Below are 19444 nucleotides of genomic sequence, written 5' to 3'. Positions count from 1 at the left end.
CAAAAATAGAACCTCAACTCTGGCACATGGCCATGCAGAATAAATACAATATTCCTTAGTCTCCCTTCTGTTAGAAGTGGCCAGTTGACTGGGTTCTGGCCTATAAGGATATAAAATAAAATTATGGGTGCAACTTCTGATCATACCCTTAAAAGAAATGGGCAGGCCTTCACCTGACTTCTTTTCTTCCTTTCTGCCATCCAGTTAGAATAAGGATATGGTGACACATCATCATGGATCATGAAGATAGAAAGCAACGTCCTAGGGATGCAGGAGAAAGAAGCTGGAAGAAATTTAGACCTTACACAACTTCACAGCTTAAACTTCTTCCCTAAACACTCAGACTTTTATGAGACTGAGAAACGTATTTGTACCATTATAAATGAACTCTTAAGTCACTTTATTTAAAATCTTGGTTACATGTAGTTAATTAATTAGGACCTATATCCTAATTAATTGAGATGGCATGCAACCACTTCACTTATCCAGCAACCTCACTTTCCCAGAATATAGTTGTAAACAAAGAAAGAAAACTAAAAAGACCCCTAATCAACCAAAGCTATATTTTCACTGGAAGCTGATGCACTTTATTCATAGGAATGGCACCCAGGCCAAGACTTGGTGCTTGCTGACTCTTATCATATCCACATTTCCAATAAACATGGTTCCTGGTATATTAGTCCACAGGCAATACAAAGATGAATAGAAAGAGAAGAGGACTGCTTTTCTTTTCCTTTGCTGTTCGAGAGTTTGACAACATACAGGATAATTTTTAAAGGCAGATAAACTGATATTACCAAGACATGATAGCACAATCTGACAGTGAGGAGAGATGACAAAAGTATAAAAAATAGATACGAGAATTTTAAATCCATACATAAATATATGAGAATTTAAAATCCATATATCCATATGTCTGGAGCTACTCATACATATAGGGGCAAATAATCTCACGTATCTAAATAGTCCTAAGAGTATTCTTGATATAGCTCAGCACAATAATTGATGTTTACAATATTTTGAGTCATACTCTTAAAAAACAGAAAAGTATGTAATTCACTTATTATTATTTCAGAACATTAGTCATCTTGAAACTTTGCTTATTTGAAACCTTTTAGTCCATGTGATGCCACATACATAAATTATTTCCTACAATACATTGTTAAATGAAATACATTTGGATATCACACACAAATCATTTCCTACAATCCATTGTTAAATGAAATACATTTGGATAGTCAGGGTTAGAACTATTTATTATGTACCTAACCCCCTTTGAGCCTTGCCCTAGATATGACGTCCTGGAGATGAATCACACACATCACTACTGTCAAGTAACTCCTGGTCTACTTTGAACACACATAAATAAAGAGATCATTATAACACTAGACCAAACTTCTAGGGAAGGAAAATCATACACAATGTAGATGAAAGAAAAAAAAATGACTATCTATAATCTAAAAGAAGCCTGAACAAAATAAGATAAAGAATCATCTAAAACAAAAATAGGCAAAATGATTAATTATCTGTCCAGTTAAAAGCAAATTCAAATCTTTTCATGACAAATGTGAAAAGATGCTCCTTCTTGGCAGACATCAGGAAAATACAAAGTAAAATAGCGATGAGATATCATTTCTTACCTATCAAATCAGCAAAAGTAAGAGAATGATAATACATGTTGCTGGCAAGGATATGGGGAAGATGTTACTACATATACACTAATGGAAATGTGAATTATTACATTCTCTTTAGAAAACAATATGGCATCATCTATTAAAACATTGAAAAGTGCATACACTCAAACTCAGAAATATTACTTTTGGGAATCTACCCATAAAAGTTAAATCATCCATTAAAAATGATAAATGTTCAAGGATGCTTATTTTAGTATCATTTATAAAACTAGCGAACAAAATCAATGCCTATCAGTAGGAAAATGATGGAAAAATCCATAGTACACTCGTTCCATCAAAAACTATACAACCATTGAAAATAATAACATATCTATACCCTGTGACTCAAGGAGAGCTGGATGACATGGAGAATAGTTTTCCGCAGTGTTTTAAGTGACAAATGCAAAAAATGTATGCGTGATATCATATTTAAACCAATGACAAAAATTCTTGACTATGTATGTGTGTGTGTGAATGTACATATTTGCAAATGATTATAGGAAATTAGAAAATACAGAAGGCATCTGGATTGTTAGACCAGTTTGTAAACAAGCAAAAAAGCTGTATTAAAAAGTAGATATCCAGGATAAAAAGTAAACCATCTACATAATAAAGCAGAATATGTACAATTATATCCATAACAAGGCAGAGTATATAAAATTATATCCATCTACAGATGCTAGTGGTTATATATCTAAAGAGATAAGTGAAAGAATGGTCGCCAAATTGTAGATAACAACTAGAATTTAAAGTGGTTTTTACTAACCCTTATATCATTTTATACTTTTTCATTTTTTACAATTATTTTGTATTATTTATACAGTTTGGAAAAAGTTGATGAAGTGACAAAAACAACCAATGTCAGTGCTGGTCACTATTGAGTGAAGTCAACTAAGAAGAGTTCATATGGGACATAGTACCTGACCTCAGCTTTAAGAGACTATTGGATCTGGTGGAGAGTTGAAGACAGAGGAAGTGCCAGGCAGGAAAAACTGCGTAAGTAAAGGCATGGAAGTAGAAATGAACACGGGGAATTAACCCTGAGACAGTTCACCCTCATATGGAGAAGCAGAAAAATAAATAAATAAATAAATAAGTAAATGGCTGATGATGCGTGACCAGAATCAAACCAAGCAGATAGGAAGTGGAAATGGTCACATTATGATGCACTAAAATGTGATTTTTAGAGTTAACCTTAACAAATGAAAACAGCTTGGTTTCTTCAAATTCTACAAATTGACAAATATTTTGAGTTCCTAGGACTTTGTCCATGGTGACACCATGTGTTGCACTCAGATGTAAACTTCAGCTTGGTAACATTTTCATTTTAAACCCTCCTTCCTGTCACTTTCCAACTTGGCTGTAAATATTTGCTTGGAGAAAAAATGTCACCAAAGATCTAAGCTCAAGCTTCCAAAAAAGAAAAAAAAAAATGGTCATTTTGAAATAAGAAGCTGTATTCTGCATTTTAAGTAAACAAAAAGCCTCAACACCTATGGCTCAGAGCTCGTTTCCGAAAAAAAAAATTGTTTTATTTATTAAAAGCCTATGAATACAAATGAATTCTTTATTTGGTATTCATTCTGATGTAAGTCCGCCTGCCCCTTTGAGATGGGAGCCATGTGTGCTTTGCTAAATAAATTGAGAGGTTGTCTGATGTCACTTTCTCTTGTCCTCTGCAATATGGCTGGGTTTTCTTTAGTCCCAAGTGAAGAACTATTAATTATATAGGATTCTTGTACTATTGCCAACAAGGAAAGAGCCTAAATGTCACCAAGTAATGATCACCTCCTTGCCCAAACCAGCTAGTGTTACACAGTGGCCCAAGACAGTTTATTTCAATCTGAGAAACATTCTCTTCTATCTTTCACAAGGTGCCTTTCACTCTCAAAGTGCAGGTTCAAATCACAAGGATCACAACTTTACTATTCTGATCACCATATTACAAAACAAGGCAGGTAATATTATCTCATTTCCAGGGAATTGAAAAAGATACCCAGAACCATCAGGTAGCCCTTCTGATGCCTGATAGTAGAATGGAAGAAAAATTCAGGCCCCTGAAACGCAAACACTATGTCTTTTTAGACAATTATCCTTCTGCGCATAGGGTTGACCATGAAAAAAAACACACACACCAGAAAAATTTCATCATTCCATGCTTTGCTGAATTTTAAGAGCAGCAACAAGCATCAGTGAAAAAAAGAGTCTGAAGAAAGAAAATGAGAACAGATGTTGAGACCAGACACACAATGTCCCAATCCCAGTCCTTCTCTCACTTGCCTTGTGACTCTCAGCACTCATTTAACATCACTGAGTCTCAGTTCCCTTCCATGGAAATATGGGATTGTTTTGAAAATTGATGGAATAACATATGAAAAGTGCCCATAGGTACAAGGTAGACAGTAAAAACAGCAGATACAAAAGCATCAGCAATGACAATGATGACTGTGGTGATGGTGATGATGGTTCTACTGTTGAGGAACTCCAGGATCTTACACAGGTCCCAGAATCTTATATAACCAAGTAGTAGAGGGCACAGGCTACTCATGCTCAAACCCTAGCTCTACTTTTAAGCTGTGCCTCATATTCCTTATTTATGGAATGTGAATATGAAACAAGTTAATGTATCCGAAGTGTTTAGAGCAACACCTTGCACATAGTAAATATCCCTCTCCCTTAAATAAAAGAGTTGGACAAAAGTTTTTGCAAGTTCAAGCTCTATTATGTCACTTGGTCAGGATTATCAATTTAGAAGAAGCACAAGTACTCAAAATGAGTACAGTCTCTAGAGTCAGAAAGACTTGAGTTTATATCCAATGTACTAACTTGTGCCTAGGACATGTTACTTAATGTCTCTAATCCCTGGTTTCCTTCTCTAGTCATTAAAAACTCAGCAAATATTTTACTGATTTTTATTGCGCCAAGCATGTTCCAGGTGAGAATAAACTAAGAGTCATCACACTATTCTTAGGATTGTTAGAAGGATGAAACAGGAGAATACAGGTAGTGTGCTCAACCGAGTGTCTGACATACAGCAAGCCCTCAATAAATGAGAGTTGTAATTCCACTACTTACCCAGAGGCAGATGCTATCAAAGTCAAGCTCTGGAGGCCTCCAGTAACCACTGCCTCACTGACAAATTATCCCAACACCAATGTTTTTAACCATGCCATCAGGTTTTCCAGCACACCTACAGAACTAGGAACGATGTCCACAACTGCTTACCGAAGTAGCAAGAGACATACTCTGTCCATGGTTCTGATTCAAACAAGAGATGCAGAAGAACAGTATTGGGGAAAAGGGTATATCTTAATGAAACTGTCGCAGAGAACATGGACGCCGCCAGTGCTGTCATCCCTAGACACGTCAGCAAAACCCACCCCTCTCCAGGAAGCAGCTTCCATCTGCCCCATTCACCACTGTACTAAAGTGAAAGCAGAAGGTGGCCAGCTCCTTCCTGGGATCAACTCTTGCGTCTAAGGATACAGAATGAGCCCTGAACTCACAGACCTGAGTTCAACATCTTCCATTTCTTCCTGGCTCTGGGAACTTGACCAGATCACATTAGCTTATCACATGTGCCTCTGTTTTTCATCTGCAAAAGGACAAGGACACCTAATTGGAAGGGCAACTGTCAAGATGTGGACTAAAGAGCTCCGTCAACTCTTAAGCTCTGAACAAATATCGGGCATATGAAGCTGAATTAGATGCCCTGCCTCTAGGTGCTCACAGAACCACTAATAGGGTAGAGTGGAAAAAACAGAGGCAACAAAATGAAGGAGATCTGGGTTTGAATCCATCTAGACACTACTATGTTTTTCTTTCTGACCTGACCATTTAATGTAACCTCTTGGAGCCTAGCTTTATCTGTAAAATAAAGATCACAACACCAGTCACACTGGGCTACTGTGAAGATTAAGGAAACAATTTTTGATGTAATTTAAAATTTAAACCCAACTAGTATTCGTGTTCTAGTGATTTAAAAATAAACCCAACTACCTAGTTATTTAAGTATAAACCGAACAAGTCTCTGTTCATTTATTCCATAGTTTTTGGGCACGTCCTGCATATACAGTATTGTATGAGGTATGAGGATGATGTACATGAATATATATTGCAAGTTTCCTGCATATAATCTAGTTAGGAAAATATTGTGTAAAGTAAAGGAGCAATGCCAACGTTTAATAATGTATATTAAACATAGAAGATATTTAGGTGAGGTGGGGGAAGGGGTTGTCACTTTTTATTTTACACACTTCTGTATTGTTTGAATTTCTAAGAAAAAAAGTTTGTATCAGTATTGTTAACCAAAAAATGAATAAGAGAAAATAAATAAATTTAGAAGGTGTCAAAGATGTTAATCATCTTTTAGAAGCTCTTAAAATGAATGCAGTCATTAAACATCAATCATATGCTTTCGTGCAGAGGACTGTGTTATATCCTGAGATTGAATAGGGGAATGAGTAAGTCCCTGCATTGAAGGAAATTTCACTCTAATGGGAGAGATGAACACGTGGAGACTTGTAACACAGCACTTCAAGAAGGGCGTTTAAAGAGTACTGAGGGAGCATGAGCTTCCTGAGAGAAAGGGACCTCTGAGTGGAAGTCACTTTTAAGATGGATCCCAATGCATGAGGAGAGTCTACAAGACAAATGAATAGGAACACATTCTCCAAACAGGGAGTGAAAGTAGCATCTACAAAGGTATGAAAAGCACATGTGTGGTATGAGTAAGTGCATAGATGTAAGTGCACAGATGTGTGGTATGAGTGTGTAAGTGCATAGACATGAGTGTGTGTGAGGCTGCATGTGATGTTGTGTGTGGGTAGGTGTGGCTGTGTATGGTAGCTGAGTCGATGTAAGAGTGTAATGCCTGTGTATATGTGTGTGAAGGCAGGGTGCTCTAATGCTGCTGTATAGTGTATAGCAAGGCTGTGTGCGATGGCTGTGTGCGATGCTGTGTGTATGTGGGGGCTGTTTGTATTTATGAATGTGTGAAACTGTATGTGAGTGGTGTGAATGTAATGTGTATGCATGTATGTGAGGGTGTGTGTGATTCTGTGTGAGAAGGTGTGTGTGTATGTGCGTGTGTAGGTGTGTGGGTATGAGGGTAGTGTGTGTATGGTGTGAGTATGTGTGTGTGTGTGTTACAAGAACATGAGGAGGGAGTAAGACGGCTAGATAGTGAAAGGCCTTGAAGTCTATAGTCAGGAATTTGAACAGCATGCCTTGGGCAATAGGGAGCACTTTATGTTTTTGACCTGGGAGTAACATGATCAAAGCCATATTCTAGAAAGATGTGTTACATCTGTGGAAGGGTCCATACTGAAGGCCAGGAGATGAGCTGGGAGGCTCTGAGGATGGGCCAGAAGGGGGGCAAGGAGGCTGGAGAGGAGAAAATTAATTGAAATCATTTTGTCATCACTGCTAGTTCTGGGTGGCATGTAAGGGTGTTTACCATACATTTTTCATTCCCCCCCACCCCAGGTTAAATAAATAAATAAATAAATGATACATGATTGTAAAAGTTGTCCATTCGATGGAAGACAGGTCTCAAAACAAAAACAACAAAAAACACCACCTCCAAAGTTGTTAAGAAACCCAGTCTGTCCAAATGGAGTACCCAACTTGATCCAAGCAAGAGCACACTCTCCAGGTTATACAAAGCATGTCTGTTAGGCAAACAGCTCCCCTCCCAGCACCAACACCACACCAGCAACTGGAGTCTCTAGTCATGGATGAATGGAGAAACCGAGTTCATGACTTTCTGTGGTACAATGTGTATTTCATAAATAATTGCCTTATTATGTCAAAGCGAAGTTCCAGGCTGTAAGTCTACCTGGAATGTGTCCTGTGCAGTTTGAGATTTTCCTTTACACTTTTTCTAAGCTAGGTGGTAAGACTGGTCTTGCTTTATGTGGGCTCTGATCGCTCCCTCTTAGGGCTAGTATTTCCCTCGCTGCTTTTCCTTCCCTTCCTGCATCTCTCCCTTCTTCTCCTCACCACCATCCTCCCCAATCCCCAACCCCCAACCTAGTTCTCTGTCTCTGCTTCCTCTTTCCCACTGTCTGGTTGCATTTGAAGACTTAAGCTATCTGTCTCTCTATATCTCTTAGCTCTGCCCCCCACTCACTCCTTCCTTTGCCTCTTCCCCTCTCTTTTTTCTTCTTTCCCTATATTCTCACCCTGCATCCCTTCCCGGTATGTACAAAAGATTCCATTTTTTAAAAGGAGCAAGGCTTTTGCTAGCACAAGTATCTGATCCACAAATGTGGTCACTGTAAGGCAACTAGCTGAGTCCAGATTCAAGAAAAGAAAAATCTTGTCAAAGAGAGAGTGCTGAATGGTGGCCATTCATTTTGAGGGAGGCGAGTGAATCCTGTGGCTCCCAGTTGTCCCCGCACACCAATATCACCAGGCAGTCTTCCAGCTGGGAAATCCCTATTTGCCAATAAGCCCTGGCCAGCCCCCATTCCTTTCCACTAGGAGCGAGGTGGCACTGTTGCTGTCACATTGCGTGTACTGCTCAGCTACTCCTTCCGCTCAGCTCAGAAAAAGAAAAAGCCATAAAATTCAGAACCAGCTAATGTCAGCACTGCAGGGGATTTCAGAGATCTCTTGGTTCAACCCTTGTCAGGTCACTTGTGGAGAGATTGGGGCCCCACATCACTAAATGCCAGGGAGATCTATTATTAGAAAACGCAGACCTAGGACCTGTTGCAAAAATCCCTCTGCCCTGGGAACACCTCTAGAAATTTGAACAGAATCTGAACAGAAATCTACTATCTGGCACCCGAATGTATAAACAGATAGAAGAAGCTTAAAATAGAGACAGGAAGCAGTTCAAATGCACATGGTGCAGGTACGAAATTCACTACATGTTTCCTGCAAGAAGGATTTGGGCAGGGAAGTGTGTGGAAGATGGGGCTGCAGTGGTGGAGGGCTCCAAGCTCTGAAGACCTTTTTAATATGGCTGTATTGTAATACTGCAGTGCCAAACCCCGCCAGTCATTCCAAAAGCAAAAGGAAGCCCCGCTCTGCAGCAGAACTTCTCAGCCCTGGAAACAGATTGTCTTTCTTTTGCACCCATTTAATAACCGCTGTATTTAACATGATCAGGGGAAATGTGCATCCTCGGAAGGCACAGTAAGGAACCTCGGTCTGCAGCGACGCGATTCCTCGGACACGAAACTAAAATGCATTCATTGGAACACAGCCTCCCAAAGCAGAAGCAAAAACACTGCAAGGCGATTTACAGGCAAGAGACCCTCTGAAAGAGAGGACAGGAGGGGGCTTGGAAAGCAAGGCGACACACCTTTTCTGAGCTGTTCGAAACAGGCTGCCTGCAAAGTCCACCCATACTGCGCTGCCAAGGGTTAATTTTCTCGGCAAAAATTGGTACACACACACACACACACACACACACACACACTCCTACTGCACCCCCACAACCTCAGCCACCATCACATAGTTGGATCTTTTTAATCTTAAATTCCCAGGAATTCCCTGATCAGCCCTATCTTTTCGGAACAGCCCCTTCACCTGGGCTGGATTCCCACCTCATCATCAGCGAAAGCCCAGACAGCCGGGCATAATTATTTTCCTACAAGGTTATGCCTAATTGGCCACTAACCTAATTGATTAATCATCTCATTTTTCAAAGCAGCATCAAAGAGCCAAGCTGAGAGGGCAGAAAGAAAGCATGCGTCCGGATGGCGCGAGGGTTAAAATTATAGTTTTCAGGTAAGACCCCTGGCCAGCTTGCCTGGTTTCTAGATACAGAAGTGGACAAAAAAGAAATGAAAACGCGGACTGAGCGAGGAAATGCGCAAGACCACAGAAGGACTGAACCTGCCGGGAGCCTCGACGCTGCCCAGCTAGCCCGAGTCCAGTCGTCGACGCGGATGAAGTTGTTTCCCCGGGACAGGAAGGGTTAAATGGCTGCGCGTCAACTCGGCCTCAGCTGGGGTGTCAGGGAGCAAGAGCCGCTTGGCTCGGGCGATTCCGCGTGGTGGGGGGAGCCCGAGGGTCGCCCTGGCGCTCCGGCCACAACTTGGGCGGCTCCGTGCGGCGGCCCTCGCCTGCGCCTTTGCGCGCCACCCAAAACTTTGCGCACACTGCAGCCGCCGCCTGCCCACTCTGCGCGGTGAGAAGCGCGCCGCCAAGTGCAGCGGGCAGCCCTCCGCAGCCGCCGCGGCAGCCGCTGCCTGGCTTCTGGCTCCAGACTTTTCCCCTGCTGCCTCCAGTTCCCACCCAGGAGGCTCTCTCGCGGCCGCGAGAGCGCGGCGCCCAACCCACAGTGGGCAGTGCGGGCGCAGCGTTGCAGACCACCACCTCGCCGGGTCCGGGCAGCGCCCACTGGACGGATGGGCCCCCGCGGCCGCCCCTACCCCGGCGCGCCCACCTCGAGCCTCCCACGCCGCGGCGGGCGCAACATCTTTTCCTACCTCCAGTCGCCGAGGACCACACTCTCCGCTCAGCCCTCTCGACTCATCCTCCGGCTGCAGTAGAGGGCGAGCGGGCTCCGCTTTTGTTCCCTGGGGCTGGCAGGTCCGTGTGGGGCCAGGGCGCGCGGGAGATGCCCCGGAGCTGGGTATCCCGGAGAGGGGATGCTCACTCCCAGCAGCTCAGCTGGCAGCAGTAGTGGCGGTAGCAGCTGAGGCAGCGGCAGCAACAGCAGAAGCAGCAGCAGCAGCAGCAGTCGAGATAGTGCCGGCTCTCTGCAGGCCACATCTTTCATACCTTATACATCACTACCGCATTCCCCCGAATAGGGGAGCCCCTCAGCATTTCGCCACCTAGCGCGGAATGCTGTTGCCCGAGAAGGTGGCGCGGCCTGACCGACCTGGCCTGAATGTGAGCTCTGAGTGGGAAGGACCTCAGCACCCACTCGCAGACTCCCTTCTCCGCTACGGTCACAGTGAGGTCTACAACTTGCAGGCATTCTGCAGTCTTCACCGTTTGCAGTTCTCAGTGTCTGCTCCCCTGGGAAGTATGGACTTCGGGTTAAGCAAAAGTGATTTACTAGGGAGAGCCCTCTCTGAGCTGCCTCTAGGGTCTTGGCCTGCATGTGCTTTTACACAGCCTTCTCCTTCTTGGGGTGTTCACAGGTGCAAGATTTTGCAGCAGCAGACACACACTCTCCTGCAGGTACATAAACCTCTGAGACATATTATGCACACCCCACAATCAAGTGTGTGGGCACTGAAGCAGACAGACCAGGGTTTCAGTTGTAGCTATGTGATCTTATGAAACGACCAAATGATTGAGCTTTCATTTCTTCATCTACAAAATGGGAACCATGTCTCATAGAATTGTGATAATCACATGAGACAAGCACAGAGCTTGAAACATGGTAAGTTATAGCAAAACATCAGTTTTTCTTCCTTCATCCGATGCAGGTCTGCCCTTCTTGAGGTAATTATATATCAGTAACAATTCACTCATCAATAAATATTTTTATGTGCTTACTATGAGCCAACCTCTACTTTATGGAGACGGGCAGAACATTCAAAAGAACACAGACAAGCAATTTTTATTATCTTGTAACCTGCTCTCTAGTAAGACGGAAAATAAACAAGTAAATCAGCAAGAAGCTATTGGATAGTAATAATCACTATTGACCAAAATTTAAGTAGGTGACGACATGTGATAGAAAATGACTGGGGTAGGACATCAGGCTGGGCATTTGGGAAAGAGTCCTCTAAGCACATGACCACTGATCTGAGGTCTGTATGATAAGGAACCAGTCATTAGAAATAGAACAAGTGCCAAGGCCCTGAAGAAGGGACATGTTGAATGTGTTTGAATAGCAGGAGGAAGGAAGTGTAGCTAGAATGTAGCAAGAGTGATGAGTTGGTGACATGAGATGAGGTGGAGAGGGAGGCTGGTCTTATGGGGAAAGATCAGTAAGGGAAATTGATTTGATGCTAAGTTTGGAGTTTTGGGGGTTAAATAGAGATGTAACAGTTACAGGATTGGAGAGAGTGTGATTTTTATTTGTAAAAGCTCACTCCAGCTGCTGTGCAGAGAATGTACTGAAGGGGGCATGGGTGGAAGGAGAGGATCCAATCAGAGTGTCCCACAGTGCTGAATAAAAGTCCCTTTCAAGTCCCTGACCTCCATAACCACACCAACTTCCCCTCTGCCTGTAGTTCCACTAGGAAAAAAGGCCACTGGACAGCTACCCTGGGAGCCTGGGTATGAGTTTCTCCTACTACTCTCTGAGTATCCTTTTCCTTATCTGGAAAATATAAATAATAATATATATATTCTCATAAAAGTATTGTGAGGATGAAATGTGACAAGGAAGGTACCTAAGGTGCTAAATGACCATTAATTTCATGTTCAACATTTCTCTACTTTCAGGTTTTCAAGGAGCCTCTGGAGTGCTCCTACAACCCTTCTGTCCTGTCCAGGACCAGGCAGGGGTTGCCTATTTGTTGAATCCATGAAGAGCTTCTCTCAGCATCTGGGATGCTTGCATTTGTAATGCCAGCCCCTGAACACATCTGTCTTTTTTTCGAGCAGGAAACATTTCGAGCAGGAAAGATTTTCATTTTGTTTAGGTCCTTTCGATTTTTTTTCTGTCTACCACCCTCATCTAGTTTGAAGCATGCAGGACATCATCATATAAACCACTCAAGGTATAAAAATAGAAAGGAAAACAGAGCTGTTGGGGGATGTGTAGAGCCAGAGATGGCAAGCAAGGAAAACAGTCCTTTCTCTCTTAGCAACAGGAGGAAAGGTTCTCAGCTGAGACACGTGATAATTTCTGATATCAGTATAGTGTAACAGATTCCAGAGGCCTCCAGGATCCTGCTCCCCACTGCTACCACAGAAACTCAATGAGATAAAGTAGGCATGATTTGATATTGCCCCACTTTGACAGATGAGAAAGCTAAACCCCAGATAGGTGAAGTAGCAGAGCTGGAACTTGGACCCAGGTGCTCTTGACTTGCTCCTTCTCTATGCCCAGGTGCTTCAAATGACCCCGACCCTAATGGTGTTGCCTAATTCTCAGGGCCCCGAAGCACTTATCCAATTGAGACCCAGAACTGTAGATCTCCAAGACAGTCAATTGATTCCCTTGCACCCAACTCAGTGTACTGCACTTCTCTCCATCTTTCTCCGAGCTAGTTTCTCCAAATCCAAAACTAGTACATTGAAGTCCAGATATGGATCTTAAATGTTAAGTGGTCATAGAAACTTGCTCACTATTGCTTGGTTGGAAATCAGGGAGAGAACAGATGCTAATTGATGTGCCTTTGGGTTGCTGCATGGGAATCAGAGAGAGTGTGAGATCCGACTTCGAATCTCTCCTGTCATTTATTGTGTGTTTCTAAGCAAGTTATGAACCTCTCGAAGTTTTAATGACCTCATCTAAAAAGTTGAATCACTATCTGCCCCAGGAGCTGTGAAGACTAAAGGACATGCTCTAAGGATTTGCTCAGTTATCTGTCTGTATCCTTAAATATTAGTATCATTTTCTCTCCAGCCATCCCCATCACCACGGGCAACTGGTTAACAACTGACTCTGATTATTGTTAACAAGCCTGATTAATAATAAAGCCCTGAGTCACAGCATTTGCCAATTTCCTGAGTATAAGTATCCTCACCTTGGCCGATTTCAAGTTACCAACAAAGTGTCAGTGAATATGGAATTAAGAAGAGGTGTGCACGGTCAGTTACTGTGAGCCTGTACTACTAGCTGGACCCAATACCTCACCACTGATAAAAATCAGCCTCAAATAGTTGGGCTGCCTTTGACAGTTTAGAGAGCCCTTTATTTTAGATTATTTCCTGTGATATTCACAAGAATCCTTGAAGAAAAATTATCATCCCTATTTCCCCAACTGAAAGAGGGTAAAAGTGAGAACCAGAGAGACTGACTGACTTACTCAAAGACAGACAGCCAGCTAGTAAGAGTAAGATTCAATCCTGAGCCTTCTGGCTCCAAATCTAGGGACCCTTCTATGCTCTGTACCGTACATTAACTGGGTGATCACTGCACAAGCTCTGCAGATGTCTTTCTCTTTCGGGCCATGATACTAGGACCTGAGCTTCTGTTTTTCAATTAGATAGGCAGGAATAGTCATCCCAGCCCTTCGCAGATACCCTGAGAATCAAATGAGATAATGCAGATGAAAATAATTTGCAAAGCACCCTACAAGGATAAAAGTATGAATATTATAGTTAGTGGCTGGAGAAAAAATATGGAGACAACAAATCCCAAGCCCTAGAGGAACTTACAAACCACAGAAGAGGCAGGACCACCCTGCACACATTCACCACGTTCACTTCAGATCCACACTCAAGGGGAAACATGCAATAAGATATTGATTCAGTCCCTTTTAAAATGTATATTATTATAAAGACAATGGGAATGTGAAGGATAAAATGATGTGATTTTAATTACAGGCATAGCCAGAGTTGTTTTTCAGAAACCTTGTTGCTTTTCTCTCTTGCTGTTTGTAGAAATACAGTCATTTCCTACTCCAGTGCTGCCCCCTACCCCACCCACCTCCTTTGAGAGAGGTGGAGATCACCAGCTTAAGGCAAAGGGAATTTGCCTTAAGCAAATTCTGTCTTTGCAAAGGCAAAGACAGAGGCGTTTGTCACTTGGCAGTCCAGAGTGAAGCCAGCTTGTTTCCATCGATGATGTCATCATGTCTGTGAACTCTCTTGCTTGCTTGTTCATTCTCTCTCTCCCCCTTCCTCCTTCTCCCCCCGCCGCCCCCATTTCAGAAAGCTTTCTTCCTGTAGGAAGCAGGAAGGGTCATGGCCACCAAGAGCTCTAGGCTTCTATCATCTCAGGAAAGAAATATTCTCTCTCCCAGTCTTAAATTTATACAAAAACTAAAATGTTTGGCTTGTCCTGGATTGTCATGTGCCTAATCTCTGCTAGAGGGACTACAATTGACCAAGTCTGACACAGAATGAATCTTGTGGCCAAACTTTATGGAGTGGAGGAGAGGTGGTCCCCCAAAGGCAAGAAAGTCCTTTTACCAGATAAAAGGAAGGAGTACTGGGGAGATAAAATTAACAGGCATCCACTGTGGTGACAGTCAAAACTCAACTACTGCTTGTTAAATGCCTCTTCCACTTTCATTTAGTTTTCACAATAAGCCTGTGAGGTAAGAATTATTATGTCTGTTTTGCAAATAGGGAAATTGAGACCTGAAGAAATGAAACTAATGTGCCTAAGCTCCCCTGTTGCAAGGTACCAAAGTCAGGATTCGATTCTGACACTTCTTGGCCCCACTGCCTGCGCTCTTTCTACTGCATTTTCTACAGGGCCTATGGCCATGGAGTTCAGCTCTGGGGTCTGTGAAATGAGGGTATCCCTTCAGACTCAGCCCTTCTGAGAGGGAGAGAGGGGACCAAGAGCCGTGTACTACCTCTCAGACAAGGCGTGTTTTCTCCCTCTCCAGTGCAAGTTTCAGAGAACACTCTTCACTATCATTGGCATTGTTGCCAGAGTCTATGGGTGCATGGTTGCCAGGGTGATTAGAGTGATTGCAGTGAAGATGGATCCTTCAGAAAAGGCACCATGGCAGCTCTGTGGAGTACTGAAGCCAGTGTGTGCCTGCCCTTGCAACTATGAGCTTCTGTCTCCAGTCTTGTGTGCCATCTACCCATTTTCCAAGGGCCAGCAGCCAGCCAGTGCAGTGCCTTTACAGGCTTCTGGCAGAATTAAGAAAAGAAGAAGGAGAGATACAGAGGGATGAAAGGTGGAAAAGAAATGGTGGGTGCTTTAGGGAATTAGCAGATGTTAAACTGTGGAGATTTATTCAGAAATGTGTTCAGATGATAATCAGAAGCATCCGTACAATGCTGCAATTTATGATATATCTACTGTGTGCATTAGCTCATTGAACCCTCCCCAGGGTTCTTACAGTGTTATTTTAGCACCATGTTTATACTGTCTGTTTGTCTGTCCATCCCCACTAGTCTGGGAGATCCTTGCAGTCATGGGCTTTTTATTGTACATCTCTGTAGCCCCAAAAGTCTCTAGACTGGCTGGCACTAATATAGGCTTGGAAAACATTTGACAAATGAATGAACATGATGTATAAGTACATGAGCAAGAACCCATACAGGATTTCTAATTCCAAGTCCACAAATTGATCTCCCCCACCTTTCTGAACTCCTATAAAAATTATGGTCGGGCAATTAATTTGACACTCATATGCTGACTTGTGCCATCTCTTGAGTTGTTGTATTGAACTATAATTTGAAATTTTTATTGTTATTAAACATTTCACAAGGGGATTTATGTCTTGTTTTCACAACTAGCCTGTGAGCTCATTCATTCATGCAATAAGCATTCACTGAATTATGCATTGGGCATTGTTACATGGGTTGTTCCATTTAACCCTTCCTTCTTCTCCAAGAGTATAATTATCCAGAGCCTACTGTGTGTCAAAGGCACTATGTTCAGTGTGTGATATCATATGTCCTGACAATTCAAAATCTTCAACCAAGTTGCAAACTCAAATACCTTTAAAGGCCACATTAGTAAGCTGAAGGAGTGAAGCAGTTGACAGCTAGAAAGAGTGAGCTTATTTGGACAGGGCTTCTACAGATGACCTTGCAGCCTGTGCATCACACAAAGGTCCCCAGACGAAGACATGAGGATGCCCTAAAATCCAGCCTGCTCTCCAAACCATGCGTCAGGGTGTGGGACTATGACTGCATGCAGGTATTAACACCTTATTATTATTTTTTTTTTTTTTCCTGAAAAGCACTTTAGCTTGCTAAGCCCCACACCTGAGGCTGCAATTGGTCAAAAGGGCTACTCTCCTAATTTGCATGAGGGCACAGTATGTGCTAAGGGAGGACCTATCATTTATGGTGTGTGTTGGGGATAGGAAGGAAATAAACTTTAGGTTGCGCCTCCCCATTAAGGTCACTAAAATTCAATTAAACAGATTGTTGCACAAATAAAATACTTCTGTAAAACATATTCCACTTAGAGCAACCCCTAGTTTCTAGTTGATTCTTTAAACAACTCTACAAAACAGACATTAGCCGTGTAATTTTACAGTTGGGGCAACCAAACCTCAGAGAATTGAAGTGACCCCTATGAGGTTATGGTTTATGATGTAAGGCCCCAAAAGGTTACGTGCATCTGGAGCTAGGAATGTAATTCAGCTTCTATCTAGTGACAGGACCTGGGCCCCTTACACTTGATCTTGATCTTCTTGCAGGATTCCAGGCTTTGAGTGTGGTGCTTAGTTGGTGCCAGGGAAGATGAAGACTTGTTTATTTGGATTTTAAATTTGTACTGTTGCCGTGGGTGGGGAGGGAAGGTTCACCCCCAACACATTCCTTGTACACATGCACACAAATGCATTCAAGGATAATTTGGGGTTCCCCAGGACAGGCACTCGTCAGCTCTCCTGTCCCAGCGTTGCTATGGTGGGTGTCTTCACACACCAGGAGGAGTCTGAGAACCCTGCGAAGGAGCAGCTGTGTCTGTCAGCCTCACAGGCAGTGAGGAGTCGCTGCAGACAACAGACACGCCGGGGGCACCAAGGACCCATTCTGTTTACTTTGCCTCCCTACTGCTCAGTTGTTCAGTCCAATCTGTTTCAGGACTTCAGTCAATGAAAAGAGTGAAAAAGAAAATCCTTTTAAACCAACAGGCTGAGATATTTTGCAGGTCTAGCTGGGAGCTTCCTGGAAAAATGAACCAAATGTGGCTTTGAATGCCACAGACGAAATGAGGATTCTAATTCCAGCTCTGCTGTAAATCACTGTGTGGTCTTGGACTGGGCAGTTACCCTCTCTGGACTCATTTTTCATAAACACCAGGCACGGACGAGGTGGTCTCTGAGGTTCCCGGCAATGGGCTATGGCTTGATAACTCTCTGCAAAACTGGACACAGAGATAACAGCCAATATCGGAGCAGAGAATGTCCACTGGAGAAAGAGGAAGGTTTGGCAGTTAGGTAAGGAACCCAAACCTCAAACACATTCAACACTGACATCATTAATTGAATTTCCTGTTTGTAAAGAAGCAGCACTGTCCTCTACTAACAGGAATAAGGACTTCAAAATCCAAGTGCCCTGAGTTCAATTCCTGCCTCTGCCCTTAACATTCGGTAGATAATTATTTAATGAAAGAGCTCACTATGTGTCCTTGGGCAAATTGCTTACCTTTCCTGAGCTGTGGTTTCTTCTATTCTTAAGTGAAACAATAATAATGCTGGTTTTACAGATTAAAATTTTACAGGATTATAAAATTAAATAAGGTGATATAAGTACCCACAGTAGGCACTCAAAAGTATTAGCTTTCTTTCTATCTTCCCTTTTCTTGTAGGTATGTGCTATGAAACTGCAAAAAGTTTAAACAAACTGAAACAGAGACATAAGATCCAGAGATGGAGCAGTGTGCACATGCCCGAAGGTGATTTAGTGGGTCAGGGAGATAGGACAGGATTTCATGAGAAGTTCCTTACTCAGAATTCTCCAAGAGATGCTTGGAAGTTTGGGACATTCTACCTGTACTTCTTCTGCCTTCCTTCCCTATGCTCAGGCCTGTTGGTATCTTACCCATTGTTCAGGGCTCAGTTCAGAGACTACTTTCTCTTTGAAGATTCTCATGATGCCTGAGCTATATGTAAGCTTTTCTTCTCTGAACTTGTGCTTCAAGTGTACATCCATTCCTTTGGACTTTGTGCCATAGCCATTTGCCTCCAAATCTAACATCCCTATAGGCCATAAGTTCCTGTAGGTTAGAGACCAAGTGGGTCTCACTTATCTCTGTACAGATATATCCAAAAGATGTAGGGCCTGGCACAGAGAATAGCACAGTCAATGTGTGTGAAAAAACTGACCAGGCTACCTAAGAGGAAATTAGAGAGTGGATGGGAGAAGATACATGGTTTTGACAGACTCTTCCAAAGTCAATTAAAGAGTCCTAATTCTTCAAACCATGAAAAGCAGGCAAGATACAGCTTTATCCACAAAGAATGGTCTGGTTAGGAGCTGGGCTGGCCTAATTGAAATAATAAAGTAATGATGATAGATAACACTTACATAGATCTTACTAGGGACCAGGCATTGCTTTAAGTGCCTTATACATATTAACCCATTTAACCTTCACAATAACCCTATAAAGCTAAGACTATTACTAAACCTATTTATGACTTAAAAATGTGAGGCTCGAAGACTACAATAATATACCTGAGAACCCGCAGCTTGTAAGTAGGAGAGCTGGGATATAAACCCAGGAAGTCTTAGTCCAAAATCTGCATGGTGTTCCCTAAATACAGAAGGAAAATTCCCTGTGGCCCAGAAAACTATGAGATTATGTTCCCTGGGAACTCAGGCAAATCACTAATCATTGTTGGACTCTTATTTCCCCCCATCAGAAGGTGGTTTTAGAGCCGCCCTTCTCATCCTCGCAAGGCCCTTTACACAACGTCATGCATCAGCTTGAGGCACCAGTTTAGGGAGAGAATAGAAAGGAGACTAAAACTGGCCAGCATAGAGGGGAATCTGAGCCCCTTTCCTGTTTCTTGAAGGTGATCCTGTCTGCCTTCCAAGCACAGAGAGGCTGCGGCTGGGCCCTCCCACCACTCTCACCTCTTCTCCCAGCCATAGGCTAATAATGGAGCAACATACACATAGGGCAGTATGCCCATCCCTTTCTTCCATATCATCCTTATTGCCTAATCATAAGCCTAAAGTAATGCACCTGTTGTGGGCTAGCCACTGTTGACCTCCTCAACTCCAAGTCTGGCCACTCTCCAGCCGGCACA

At 42.8% G+C, this 19444-nt stretch overlaps 1 protein-coding gene across 1 annotated transcript in view; it reads right to left on the bottom strand.

Annotated features, from left to right (window-relative positions):
- Positions 1 to 10420, bottom strand: part of DAB1 (DAB adaptor protein 1) — a 1277266-nt gene extending 1266846 nt beyond the window's left edge. The window contains exon 1 of the mRNA XM_017877258.1: positions 10121 to 10420. The gene's annotated coding sequence lies outside the window, so the exon portion shown is untranslated. The remainder of the gene's footprint in view (positions 1 to 10120) is intronic.
- Between the last annotated feature and the right edge of the window lie 9024 nt (positions 10421 to 19444).

This window comes from Rhinopithecus bieti, unplaced genomic scaffold (assembly GCF_001698545.2).
Source record: "Rhinopithecus bieti isolate Rb0 unplaced genomic scaffold, ASM169854v2 scaffold_6380, whole genome shotgun sequence".
Lineage (NCBI taxonomy): Eukaryota > Metazoa > Chordata > Mammalia > Primates > Cercopithecidae > Rhinopithecus > Rhinopithecus bieti.
Note: the sequence above shows the minus strand (reverse complement) of the source record. Positions and strands in the feature narration are given on the sequence as shown.